Raw genomic sequence first — 12961 nt, forward strand, 5'->3', positions numbered from 1 at the left:
GTGTCTGTCGCAATCTTAACGAAGGGGAATTGTTCGAGGGGTTGTTTTTTTTTGTTAGACACAACTAATGAAACCAGCAGATAATTAAGCCAATCAAAGAATAGGAAACATTATTCGAGTTTTTTTTTTCAACAGCAGTGCAATGATTTCGCCCTAACTTCAAAGAAATCAAAATCGCTATCTCGACAGGCATTAGCGGACGGCTCGTATACCCTTCTACATGCTGCGCTCTCAACGCAGAGACTGTGCGAAATCCCCTTTCCTGCATGGAGTGGCTGGGTTCTCTTACAGCACCATTTTGTAGATTTACGCGAGTCTGGATCTAGAAGAGTTAGCTGCCAGCCTTACTTCATTTGTTGCTATCGCACTGGTTGCATCGCAACCGCAAGTGAAATTGGGATTTTTATTCACCTCTTGTCATATCTATCGTCCTACGTGAACAGAAAAAGACCAGCGTGCCTTCTCCTTTAACATCCCAAAGCACTGTGCGCTGCATCGGATAGGTCCGTGTGACCTATCCGATGCGCTCGACTGCAGCGTGCAGTCGTTTAAGCAAGGGAGGGTAGAAGTAGAACTGACTGCTATAGCACCTCCCTCGTGAGTGTCACTTGGTAGCTGGCGGGGCAACTGACTGGAATACATTCCCTGTGCTTTCTCAGAACGCTCACTGCCTCACCAGAACAGTACTTGGCCTCCCTGGTGCTGTAACTGGCCAGCACCTCCGAAATAATAAATGGGATCAACAAAGGAGTAAAACAAGGAGATGCGATATCCGCAATATTGTTCACCGCGAGCTTCGTGGAAGTGTTTAAGCAGCTAGACTGGGAGGAAACGGGAATCAAGGTTGACAGAGAACCGCTCAACAACCTACGATTTCCAGACGACACAGTGCTCTTCAGTAACGATAGCAACGAATTGCAAAAATTACAGCCTATCCACGGGTGAATGATGAAGAGCTTGGGCGAAGCTCCTGAAGGAATCATGGTCTCGGGATCCGCTTCTCGTTGAGCGGTGTGCGCACATCTACATTTGCCGCTTTGAGGCGTCAGAGATGGTGCCCTGCTGTGATGTGCTCCTCGCTAGCAAACATTGTGGTAGCTAGCCGGGGAGGGGTGGTGTTTGAACTCCTTCCGAAAGCTTTAAGGCTTGTGTCTGCATACACGCACACATAAAAACGCACGCACGAACATACATAAGGTATGAATAACCCCTCTCCCTCCCCCCCCCCCCTTTCCCGCCCGGGCCAGCAGGCCGGCGGCGACGGCGGCGGGGACCGGTGTGCGCGGAACAGACGGCGAAACGGTAGGCAAGCAGACGCGGAAGCGCGACAAAGCGCGGCCTCGCGCCGTTGCCATGGCAACGACGGAGAGATCTTCCACCGGCTGCTTTGCTGCTGGCTTGCGTTTCTTTACTGAATTCTCGGCGGTCGCCACTTTCCTGAAGAATGCTGTCTCACGCTGATAACGTGCATGCCATTCGTGATCTGGAAGTGCCAGGCGCGCGGCGATAATACAATCGAGAAGCATGCAAGATATCAGGACTAATTTTGTGAGGCGAAACCACACCCTTTCTACACGTTCTTAATTGTATGCTGCTTTCCTGACCAGCATAGGTAATTTCATCGGGAATATTAGCCGATGACACACGGCCTTTGTTGCCGCAACGCCACTTCACGCCGTTGAAAGAGCAATCAATAAGAGGAATGTTCAGGCATGGACAGGTGCATGTTGTATTTACTGCTGAGTTGTTCGGAACAGGTACCCTTGTCAGCAGCAATGTACAGCAGAGTGAATGAAAACAGAGAGAAAGAAGACTTCAAAACTAACAAGCGCTTTTCGCATTAAAGATTCAATGAGCCAAGTATTCCGTGCTCACTTTATTGTCTTTCGCACTGTGTTCGCGAAACCCAATACAGTGAAACCTCGGTGATACGAATCTCACGGGACCACCAAAAATATTCGTATCATCCAAAATTCGTATCACCAGAAAGCATGAAAATCATAATGCGACAAAAAAAAGGAAAAAAAAAGCTGGTGTACATTTTCATTTATTGTTTTTCAGGGCCGCAGCAACGTCAGGAAGAACCCTGAATGATTGTCAGTTAAGTTTTTAGCTGTCGGCAATCATACCAGCACTCGTAAATATACGGCCCGTAAGAGCGTCTTTAATGAAACAGGTGCGTTGTGACCCGCGACAGCAGTAGCCCCGTCCGAATTCTAGCATGCTTTTTCGCATGACAAAGGAGTATACTGCGGCGAGAGTGACGGAAGAAGTGCTTTGACGGGATAGATCAAGGCCACAAAATTTCAGAACCGTGGTCCTATGTTATGCTTTTATGATCGCGAAGGTGTTGGGGATGTTATTGGGAGATTTACGGCCGTGCCTGCACAAGTGCGACCTCAACAGTGGCGCATGTTGACGTTGTGAGGCCTGACTCCTTTGCCAAGACCATCCTCGCCTTCTTTCGGGCCTGGTCCTCCTTTCATAGGATTTCTGGTGCACGAGGCAGGCACGTGTTCAAACAGGACGACAGGAGCCCACGTCGATGCGTTAGAAAAAAAAAAAAAAGCAGGGCGCCAATGCCCTCTGTAATGTAAACGCGAACGCACACGGAGGCACATTAGAGCCTGAAAGATTGGCGCACGATATCTCGGAGCCCGTGACGCGTCTCTGAAGGTTTATTCTGACCGCAAGAATATTGTTCTTACAACGTGATTCTGGCGATTTGGCGGTGCCCGCGCTTGCGTTCCCGCGCTCGCACGTGCTTGGTGCGTCTTCCGCGACAGCGCGGATACAGCACCTCTTCGTACCTGGGCGGTAGGGTACATTCGTATCAAACGTCGCGGGGTAAAAATTTCTTCGCAACAACCATACTCCATTACATTGCAGGCCAATGGGCCTTGGCCGGGACCAAAGAAAAATTCGTATCGCCCCAAAATTCGTATGAGCTGTGATCGTATTACCGTGGTTTTACGGTAATGGTTCATCAAGCTATATGAACAGATCAAGCTAGCCTTGCTTGTTCGTGTCGAGTTCTTATTATGTATACATATATATATATATATATATATATATATATATATATATATATATATATATATATATATATATATATATATATATATATATATATATATATATATATATATATATATATATATATATATATATATATATATATATTGTTACGAGGTGTCCCTGCGAGAGGAAGCCGAGAGAAGCGGTAAGAGAAAGAAGACGCTGCTCCTGCGATCACCACGGTCTTTTGTGTCTCTGTGCTAGTTAAACAGCCCCTTTAAACCTTGCCTGTGCGCGTAATATATATATATCTATATATATATATATATATATATATATATATATATATATATATATATATATATATATATATGTATATATATATATAATATATATATATATATATGTGTGTGTGTGTGTGTGTGTGTGTGTGTGTGTGTGTGTGTGTGTGTGTGTGTGTAAGCGCCTGGTCCTGTCTGTTTCTTTCTGTGTCCTCGTACTTTACGCGCTGTTTCGAACCATGAAGCCTTACCAACAAGCTCAAGCCCATACCCTTTTAAAGCTTTTTGTCTACTTCGACAAGCTCCTATACAAACAGCTGCAAGGACTGACCGTTTCCGATTGCGTTTGACCTCCATGCCTTTCAGGGCTAGTATAGTTGTTCATCCTAAAGGACATGGTGCTATTTGTTTGATTTCCAGCGTCTCAAAAATGGAGCGTTTCCCGTCTGTCTTTCTATATCCTATATGCCTAAGGCATTTAAAAGTTTGATCGAGTGCCTAAAACATTTCTTCGACAACCAAATTTTCCTGTTTTATTACAAGCAAATAATCACGTTGTTGCACCGTTTTGATCTCCGGCAGTGTTGAGGCAGGTGAACGAGGAGTCGGCTTCGGCGTAGACCTGGCGGTAGCGGCTCCGTCATTTTGGTCGCACTACCCAGCACCTCCACCGGAGTACTGTTACTATTAATGTTGAGGTTTAAGCGTGGTTATTTATAGGCGAGATTGATCGTCGCGTAATGATGGCGTCGGTAGACTGCGCCAACTCACGTCTTCTTCCTCTCATCCTTGTCCGGCTTATACCCGTTCTAATATATATATATATATATATATATATATATATATATATATATATATATATATATATATATATATATATATAGTTGAAGAAATGAAGGAGCACACTTACGAAATTGCATATTTTTACTCATTTACGTTTCGGCCGTGGCATGGCCTTCGTCAGAATGAGACGAAGGCCGTGCCATTCGTCATTCTGACGAAGGCCGTGCCACGGCCCGAAACGTAAATGAGTAAAATATGCAATTTTCGTAAGCGTGCTCCTTCATTTCTGCAACTACACGTGCACCGGACCTTCAGAAATTTCTTTTGAATTATATATATATATATATATATATATATATATATATATAATATATATATATATATATATATATATATATATATATATATATATATATATATATATATATATATATATATATATATTGTAAGGAACGAGACAGAGACAGCACCCGTTCCTGGGCCAGCTGTTCTATACTCTGAACCTTCTCTTCCTCTGCCTCGATCTAACTGCCCGCGCGCCCGAACGTCGGAGTCTTTGTCATCACACTCGGCCATGACTGCGAGCGCGTGGAGCTGCCGGCAGTGTCTCTGGTGGGCGACTGTGGCTGCATCGCAGTGGTCGATCTCGGCCACGCTGCGACGTCATCTGACCCGTAAACATGCTTCTGGCTGCCGGCTTTGGCTTTGTTGCAGAGGTAACGGTGGACGCAGCATGCCCGGAAGAGGATGCCGGAATAGCATCCGAGGAGGCCCCGTGGGAGGCACTTGGGTTGGCTTCCTTTCGGTTACATCCACATGATTGTCAGCGTCGGAAAGACAGTTCGGACATTCGTTTCGAACATTCAGTGGCTTTGGGAGAACTGAAAAATGCTTTTCTTCAGCCAAATTCTGCACGTTAGCAACGGCGCGCTCACTCTTTTCATCGATGCCCAACGGCTCTGGAGGTGGTATAGGTGGCTCTTCCGGCGCTGTTCTGCTGAGTTCCCTGCTACATTTTATGGCTCGCTTAGCACAAGGTGGCCATCTGCGCACGCGGCAATTTTTGCGCTTGAAGTCGGGGATGTGGCTCCGACGAGTCTGAAGAGACGTTGCTGATGGCCATGCACTCGTCCGCCTTCTGAATCGGTAGCGTGTGAAGCACTAGAGGAGCCGGCACGTCCAAGTCCCGAAGGAAAGATGAGCTTGGGGACGCGTTACCAACTGCTGTGGAGAGAATGTTGTCTCGACTTGTTGTGGTGGTAAGCTGCACTGCGCAGTAGCAGCCTCGAGGTGGTGCCCTTCAGAGCTCCATCCTCGGTAGCGGTGGGGTTGGACTGAGAGGTGGCAGCGAGGTGGTAGTCAATCGGTACAAAGGCAGCTATGAGCTGGTGTTCCACTCGGCCCAGGATTGCAGCCGCACGCCTTCGTACCTGTGCCACGCCGTGGCACCGTTTCGAAGGCGGTCTACGGCCATGCACCACTTCTGCTGATTCCGTCCAGCACTCGCGAGCTCCGATTGCTTTTACGGTCGCCACCCAGTCGACGGCGTCGTTCGAAGTTCGGGTGCGCGGGCAGTTAGATCGAGGCAGAGGAAGAGGAGGTTCAGAGCATAGAACAGCTGGCCCAGGATTTTATTTTAAAATTAGGAATATCACTAAGTACTCTAAATATCCTCTCCTTTGGGGCTGCTTCATTGGAATTCAGTAAAAGGAACGTCTGCGGGGCCCTCTGCGAAATCCTGATTGACAATGAGATTACCTTGCTAATCCATTGTTTATGAATTTATTGTTTCGCGTCCGCCCTCCCTCAGAACAAAATCTTATTGATTTCTTTATTTCCTTTCTCGTATCACGAGAATGGCCTTATTCTGCTTGAAAGAAAAGTCACTTTTCCCTTTCCCTGATTTTTTTTATTTTCATTTTTTGAAACCCAATGTTCCAATTGACTGCAACCGCCGGCTTCTTGGCCAATCCCCCGTTGTGGGTGTGAGCGAAATGCAAGGAACAAGCAAGCAAGCAAACGGGTGCCGTCTCTGTCTCGTTCCTTACAATGGCGCAGCCTACGACGCGAATCGAACCTTGAAGATGAAGCCACCTGCCCTCGAGGGTCGTCGGCAGCACGGGTCTCTCCATCCAAGGAACGCCGTCCACGCTTCCTCGATCATGGACTCCACGACTCGACCGCTGCTGCCGCCACGCATCGAATCATCCGCGGACGGCGTCCATGCCTCTTCGGTGGTTCCAGCGTACGACCTGCCAGGAACCATGCTACCACCTTCGTCTGAGAATCCGCACGGATTCCTGTCGTCTGGAAACTTCGCATACGCTTCTCGTGACATGCACCCCATGCCCAGGACTGTTCCAACGCGTGAGCATCCAAGGGACGCCGTTCAGGCTTCCTTGGACGTGCTGCTACCACCGCATACTTCGCGGACGTGAGTCCTCGCTCCTTCTGCGCCTCATCCGACAGCGCCGCGGAGCTGTTGCGTTCCATCGCGCCACTCCGCGACGAGATTAACGCCCGGATAGCGCGGTGCTCCGAGCTGTATCCGGCCGCTATGCCTTCATTGTGCACAATGAAGGCCTATTCAGCTGCAGCTGCCTCACAAGACCTTGAAGCAAGCTCAGTCCAGAGCCGTAGAGATCTCCGGTGTGCCTTCACGCAGCTCACATACCAACTGCGCTGCTTGGCGTCGGCATACGCCGGATTTTCGGCTGCCGCACACCATCGCCGACTGTTCGCTAATTACCGGAGTTCCACGCGACGCCATTGTCATTACACTACGCACACAAACACACACACACATATATATATATAGATATATATATATATATATATATATATATATATATATATATATATATATATATATATATATATTGCCTTGCATGGACATTTTATCGGGCATTATCTGTGTTAGCAGCCCAGAATGGCGCCCCGGCAGGCGCTTAAATTGTTGACGCGCTTCGCAGCAGGTGGCTTAAGTGCGCACATTGCTTTACATGTTCGTCCACCTGAAGGGTTCTTGTAGCTCACGGAGCATAGATCATTGGCCGATGTGCCCTCCTTGGGAGTCACACGAACGGCTTATAGTATTTCTGTACGAAAACATTTCGGAACGGCGAGGAGGTATCGTTTTTCCGAAAAGTCTTGTGCAATTCATGATGGTAAAGTATGTACGTGATTGCGTATTGCAATATCGGGTTTGCATCTGCACTCCTTATACAGGCAATGACTGGCGCTAAGCGTTGTCCTCTTGTTGGGCTCCGAGCATAAGTACTCGGGCGAAATATATGTGGTTTGCCTGTTTCCTTCCATGGCATGAGTGGGTTTCGTGAGATGGCATCGTTGATGTTATTCGAGACACCATCGTGATGTCGCACGTCGAAATCACATTCTTGTAGCGTGATAAACAACCGGACAAATTTGTACTTGAGCTATTACTTGGAAAACATCCACGTCCAGGCAGCAGTATAAGTTAATACGGTGAATCTGCTCTCGAACAGATAGTGCCCGAATTTATCGTCCACTCTTCACACTCTGGGCTTTAATCGGAGGGGATACCCATAGGGCGGTTACCTGTGTATATATGCAGGTTTCGATGTGGCCATATTGAGCTGCTAACGTTGTCGTTTTTTACCCGCAGCGGTGGTCTAGTAGCCATGGTGCTCGAGTGCTGACCCTGAAGGGTCATCGATTCCGGGCCGCGGCGATTTCGATGGTTGTGAAATACTAGAGGCCATCTACTTAGATCTAGGTGCACGCTCAACACAACCAGGTGGTCAAATTTCAACAGCCCTCCCGTAGCATCCCTCATAATCATAACGTGATTTTAGGATATCAAACCCAAAATATTTATGTTTATTTTTCTAACCTAGCAGCTTTGTCTCTTGAACAACTAAACAAACTGTGCTGCAGTGGACGAATACGCTAGGGTTGGCTCGATGCACCCGACGTTTTCTGACATTATCATAAGTACAGTTGCGCTCAATATGACTGTGCAACGCTGGAGCGGGTAGCCTCACGAGCTCAAAGACTGATCAAGGCTTCAAGTTGCCTTTATTTCATAAAATAAATGCTGTTCTTGCGATTGGGGATGATTCCCATTACAGAAAATATCATTTGGTTTTAGAAATAGGTGGCGTTGAAGCCATGCACAATCTTTGATCTCCTGAGGCCACGTGCTTCCATGTTGCAAGTCATAGTGAGCGCGACTGCACATGTCACCAGGCACAAAACAGAACATTCCTTATTAGCTCGAGTTGGCGGCGCGCACATCTCTTACGGAAAAGCGTCTATACAAGATTGACCTTGGTCTATACATTAGTGATCGAACCTTCCAGAGTAATCTCTGGTGCTCGCGTAGGCTCCAGAACAAGATTGACTACACGTGTCTGCGTGTAATCTTAACAGAACAATTGATAACAATCGCGAAGCTGGCCAAACATTAAGGTGCTGCCTGCTCCGAGCGGTGCTTGTAGTTTTTCGGGTCTGCCATTCCGGACGTGCCTTGAGGTACGGGGGCGGAAGCGGAGCCACTTTTTATTTTGCTATTGTTTGCTTTCTGACATCATTTCCGTTCCTTCTTTCTTGTTTTTTTTCTTTCTTTTTTTTTTTGCGTGGAGCGGCTGCAGCTTTTCTGAGGCGAGATCAGTTTCCATTTCGCCCGTCAAGTTCGAAGATGAATATCTCGGACTATGTGCAACTTTCGCGATTTCTAAAGAACAAGTATGCCATAAATTGGCAAGCACTACAACTCTGTAACATAAACACTAGCCCTGAAGTCAATAATTGAAAAATTAATTGACGATTTTTTTGGTAATTAGTCGCTACAGTTTCATGCCAGCTGCGGCAAAGTATTTCCGCATCGACGTGGAGTTCGTGTCGAAAACGACAAGAGACGTTGTTGTAGGACTTTTATAAAAAATGTGTATATCGCTGTTGACACACTGATGTCCACTAGGAGGAGCTGGATGGCGCATCGTGCACGCGGGCGTGAAGACCACCGGAAGCCGCCGTTTTTGTCCCGGAAGAGAGCTTTTCTGTTCTTCTTTTAAAGAAATACCTGCCTGTAGCGCAGTAAACTGTACGATTCGACCGGAAAAGTCGTCAGGGAAGACATTTCACGCGTAAGTAACTCAAAGTTGCTGTACTCTTTACGCATTTTGTACGTTGCAGCACTCCGCCATATTCGGACGGTGTCGGCACGGCGTCTGTCATCTTTCGTGTAGCGTTCGTCGGCGTTTAAAGTGAGGCGTAATCGCAGAGTCTGAAAAAATAAAAAAGAAAAACGATCATAACAACAGCTGCCACCCGAGAATATTTGAATTCTGCGACTGAGACGGACAGAAGACGCCAGCTTCCGGGACAAACAGGGGACCTTCCGGTGGCTTCACCAGCGCCCGCCTCGCACAGCGGGATGCGCCTTCCAGCCTTTTTAATGGAGGTCAGTGTGTTGACAAAGCCTCCGGTATGTTATACCCATTACTCTAAAAGAACCGCCCATTGAACCATTAATCTACACTATATATATATATATATATATAGTGGGAATCACCGCCCATAAACCCCCTCGCCCCCAACAGCTGCGAAACCAGGCTTGCTCCGGTGGCAGCGCGCATGTTCCACGCGTCAGGAACTAAGCAAAGAAGGGACCGTGGACTGCCATGCGGAAGTGGCCGACAGACTGTCGCGGGGAGTGCTCGTACACGCGGCATGCGCCCCGGCCGGGGCCAAGGTCAGGGGCCGGAAGTTTTGCAGTTATTTGCTTTACTGTTGAAGTTTGTTTTAAGTAATAAATGTTATACTAGTACACGCTAGTGAAGGCATTTTTTCCCGTTTTTAATGTGTGCTGCCTGCAAGTTCATTCAATGTAGAAAACGCCGCGCGCATGCGCCGTTGCTGGACATGCGTTTACTAGTAGTCGCGAAGGCAACGCCGCTTCTCAACGTCAACTCCTTTTACCATTTTGTAAGCACAGAACAAAGCGATAATGATAGTAACATCTCGGGTTTAACGTCCCAAAACCACGATACGATTATGAGAGACGCCGTAGTGGAGGGTTCCGAAAATTTCGATCACCTGGGGTTCTTGAACGTGCACCTAAATCAAGTACACGGGCCTCAAACATTTTCGCCTGCGTTGAAAATGCAGCCGCCGCCGCCGCCGGGATTCGATTCCGCGCCGTTCGGGTCAGCAGTCGAGCGACATAACCACTAGAGCACCGTGGCGGGGCCAGAATAAAACGAGGATGCCTAGGTGCGGATTAATTTTAAGCACATTTTTTTTTACTAGATAGCAAGCAGCGGACTGCGTGCAGCATTCTGAACATTTAATTCGTGCACTATAAAGGCTTGGCCGTCAGGCAACGCGACATGCCGTTGTCGTGACTTTCAAACCGCAATTTAAAATACAAGTACTAATGATATGGCGAAAAAAAAAGCTCGTTTATGTCACTGCAATTCACAGCCATTAGTCTCCCACCAGAGTCTTGTGCGTTTAAGAAAGCACGTCGCGAATGTATATAGTCATAGAGTAAGCATTATTCTAAACGACCTCACTCATGCTCACCTCAAAATCTACGTTCACAAATATTTGTCCATAAGTAAACATTGAGAGGGTTATTGTGCGTATATATTTAAACTTCTCACTATCAAGGAGGTAATTTCTGTGTCACTACAAAATCTGCCTTAAATGGTGGCTCTGCGCTGTACAGCACACGCGTGTTTTAAATAACTTAATCTAAGAAAAAAAATAACATGTTACCTGATTGACAGGAAAAAATTCTGTTAGCTATTTCCACTCAGACAAAGCTGAGAAGGAATACCATGTCTACAGGGTGTTTTCTAAAATGCTTGCATCTATGGTAGCACTGTGCTATCGATGCGCATTAACCAGGCTTCACACCTGCGTGCAGATATCCCTATTAAAAAAAGTCGAAGCTACATGCCAGTTATCGAGTCCTCTGAAACATTATTAATTTTTCTTAGTCCCTTTGGCGCGTATTTCTATGGCAACTTTTATGTTGCAGTAAAATTTCCGATTGAATTATTAATTTCTTATAGTCTATTTTACTATGCTTCCCCTTTCTATAACAGAGGCAAGGCTACCCGATACAGTGGAAGGGACTTTCAAGGTGGGCCTACACGTTGAGCCAAAAAAGAATCCCCAACCAGGAATGTCTTCGCAGCTTTGACATTCCTATCAAGCCAGAAGATTCCAGGATTCAATACGCGGCTGATATTTTGCATCATGAGGTACAAAAAAAAGCTCCGGTTTTGAAGACCTCGAGCGGAGCTGTAATCATTCTATTCGACATGGGTCATTTTCCGTTAGGCTTCAGAGGAAGAAGACTACTGCTTGAAAAGCAGTAGATATTAAGGGATAAAGCAGCTTTCACTAGGCTTTATCTGGCTGAAGACTGGCATTTTTCAGTCATTGCTACGAGCGAAAAACTACTAATCAAAATTCCTGTGCGCATAAACACCATTGTTCTCTTAAGGGAACCTCCTGGAAAGAAAGGCTTAAGATTTCCTTTGGAACGCCTGCACATCTTCCTGGCAACAGAAGGAGCTCCACTCACAACTGAAGAAATTTTCATATGCTGGGTGAACGAAAGAATGGGGAAATTAAAGGGTTCGCTTTTCTCTGATGTGTCTTGTGACCCGTTGTTGAGCAAGTCAATTGCATTTTGTATTCTACATCAGGAGTGATACAGAATAAAGAAGTGATTTTGAGAGATTGTAGGAATAGTTACTATATTATGTTGCATTAACAATCGTTGTTGTCAGCGCAAAAACGCCAAAATTCGCTCTTCTGAATTTCTTTGTGCTGATCAAAGTGGACGATTGGGCCAGTAGGTGATTCATGATCGACTTTGTGCTTGCTGTAGTGCAAAGTTGAAAGAGACTGCGCCTACAGAACATGAAAAGAGAGCTTCAGGAGAACTTCCAGCCCATTAGAGTAACCTATTGGTGTATCTGCGCCAACAGTATTCATGACAATCACCTCGAGCATATGAGTCAGTCGACCGTGAGAAAAAAAGGGGAAAAAAAAAGAAGAAATGCAATTATGATAGATAATTGCCTTTTTTAGCGGGATAGACGGCAGATCTAGAGATTATTACACAACACGTCAGTCGTATACGTTCTACTATACGCTCATTCTTAACAAAAAAACTAACAAGTTCACATTTTCCGGTGTACAAGATCATCTTCAACGACTGTATCATTTTTGCACACCCGCTTTGACGGCGCCAAGCTTGCGGTGGCAGCCACATTTCAATAAGAACTAAATGAAAACAAATAAAAACTATCTTTAACTTCCTTTTTTTTACTCTCATTCCTAGCGTTCTCAAACTTATCCAGTTCTAATTTGAGGTAACGCAAGGAGCAAACAAGCATCACCCAAGTGGTACACCAAAGGAAATTTGGTTATTATGCAACCACAATATTCTGTTCGTACCCAAACATAATGGTTCCCGCTAGCTGAAAAAAGAAACTCGGAAAGCAGCATGCTGCTTCAATATCCCACCGGTACGGCAGCGCAAGAAACTAAACAAACAAATAAAAGCACGATTCTCTTGATGCATCGCGGGCGCGTCTATGACGGCCAGACATTTGGCGTGGCACGTCTAGAAAAACTGCCGATTCATTGCCAGTCGTCGCCGTCGAGATAACGCCGACACACAGCGCTCTCTTTTCTGCGCACTGAGGTGAAGCGACAGTCTCGGTGCGTGTGTACTGTTTCTTTTGGTTCTCTTTTATTTAGTGCCGCGTCACTGCATACGTCATGGCGGGACTTTTGAATTCTTTAAGGTCGATACGCCACGTGGTGTCGTTCACGCGAACTAGGCCGCTGGTGTCCAGAAAAGCTGCATA

The sequence above is a fragment of the Rhipicephalus sanguineus genome, chromosome 3 (assembly GCF_013339695.2).
Source record: "Rhipicephalus sanguineus isolate Rsan-2018 chromosome 3, BIME_Rsan_1.4, whole genome shotgun sequence".
Lineage (NCBI taxonomy): Eukaryota > Metazoa > Arthropoda > Arachnida > Ixodida > Ixodidae > Rhipicephalus > Rhipicephalus sanguineus.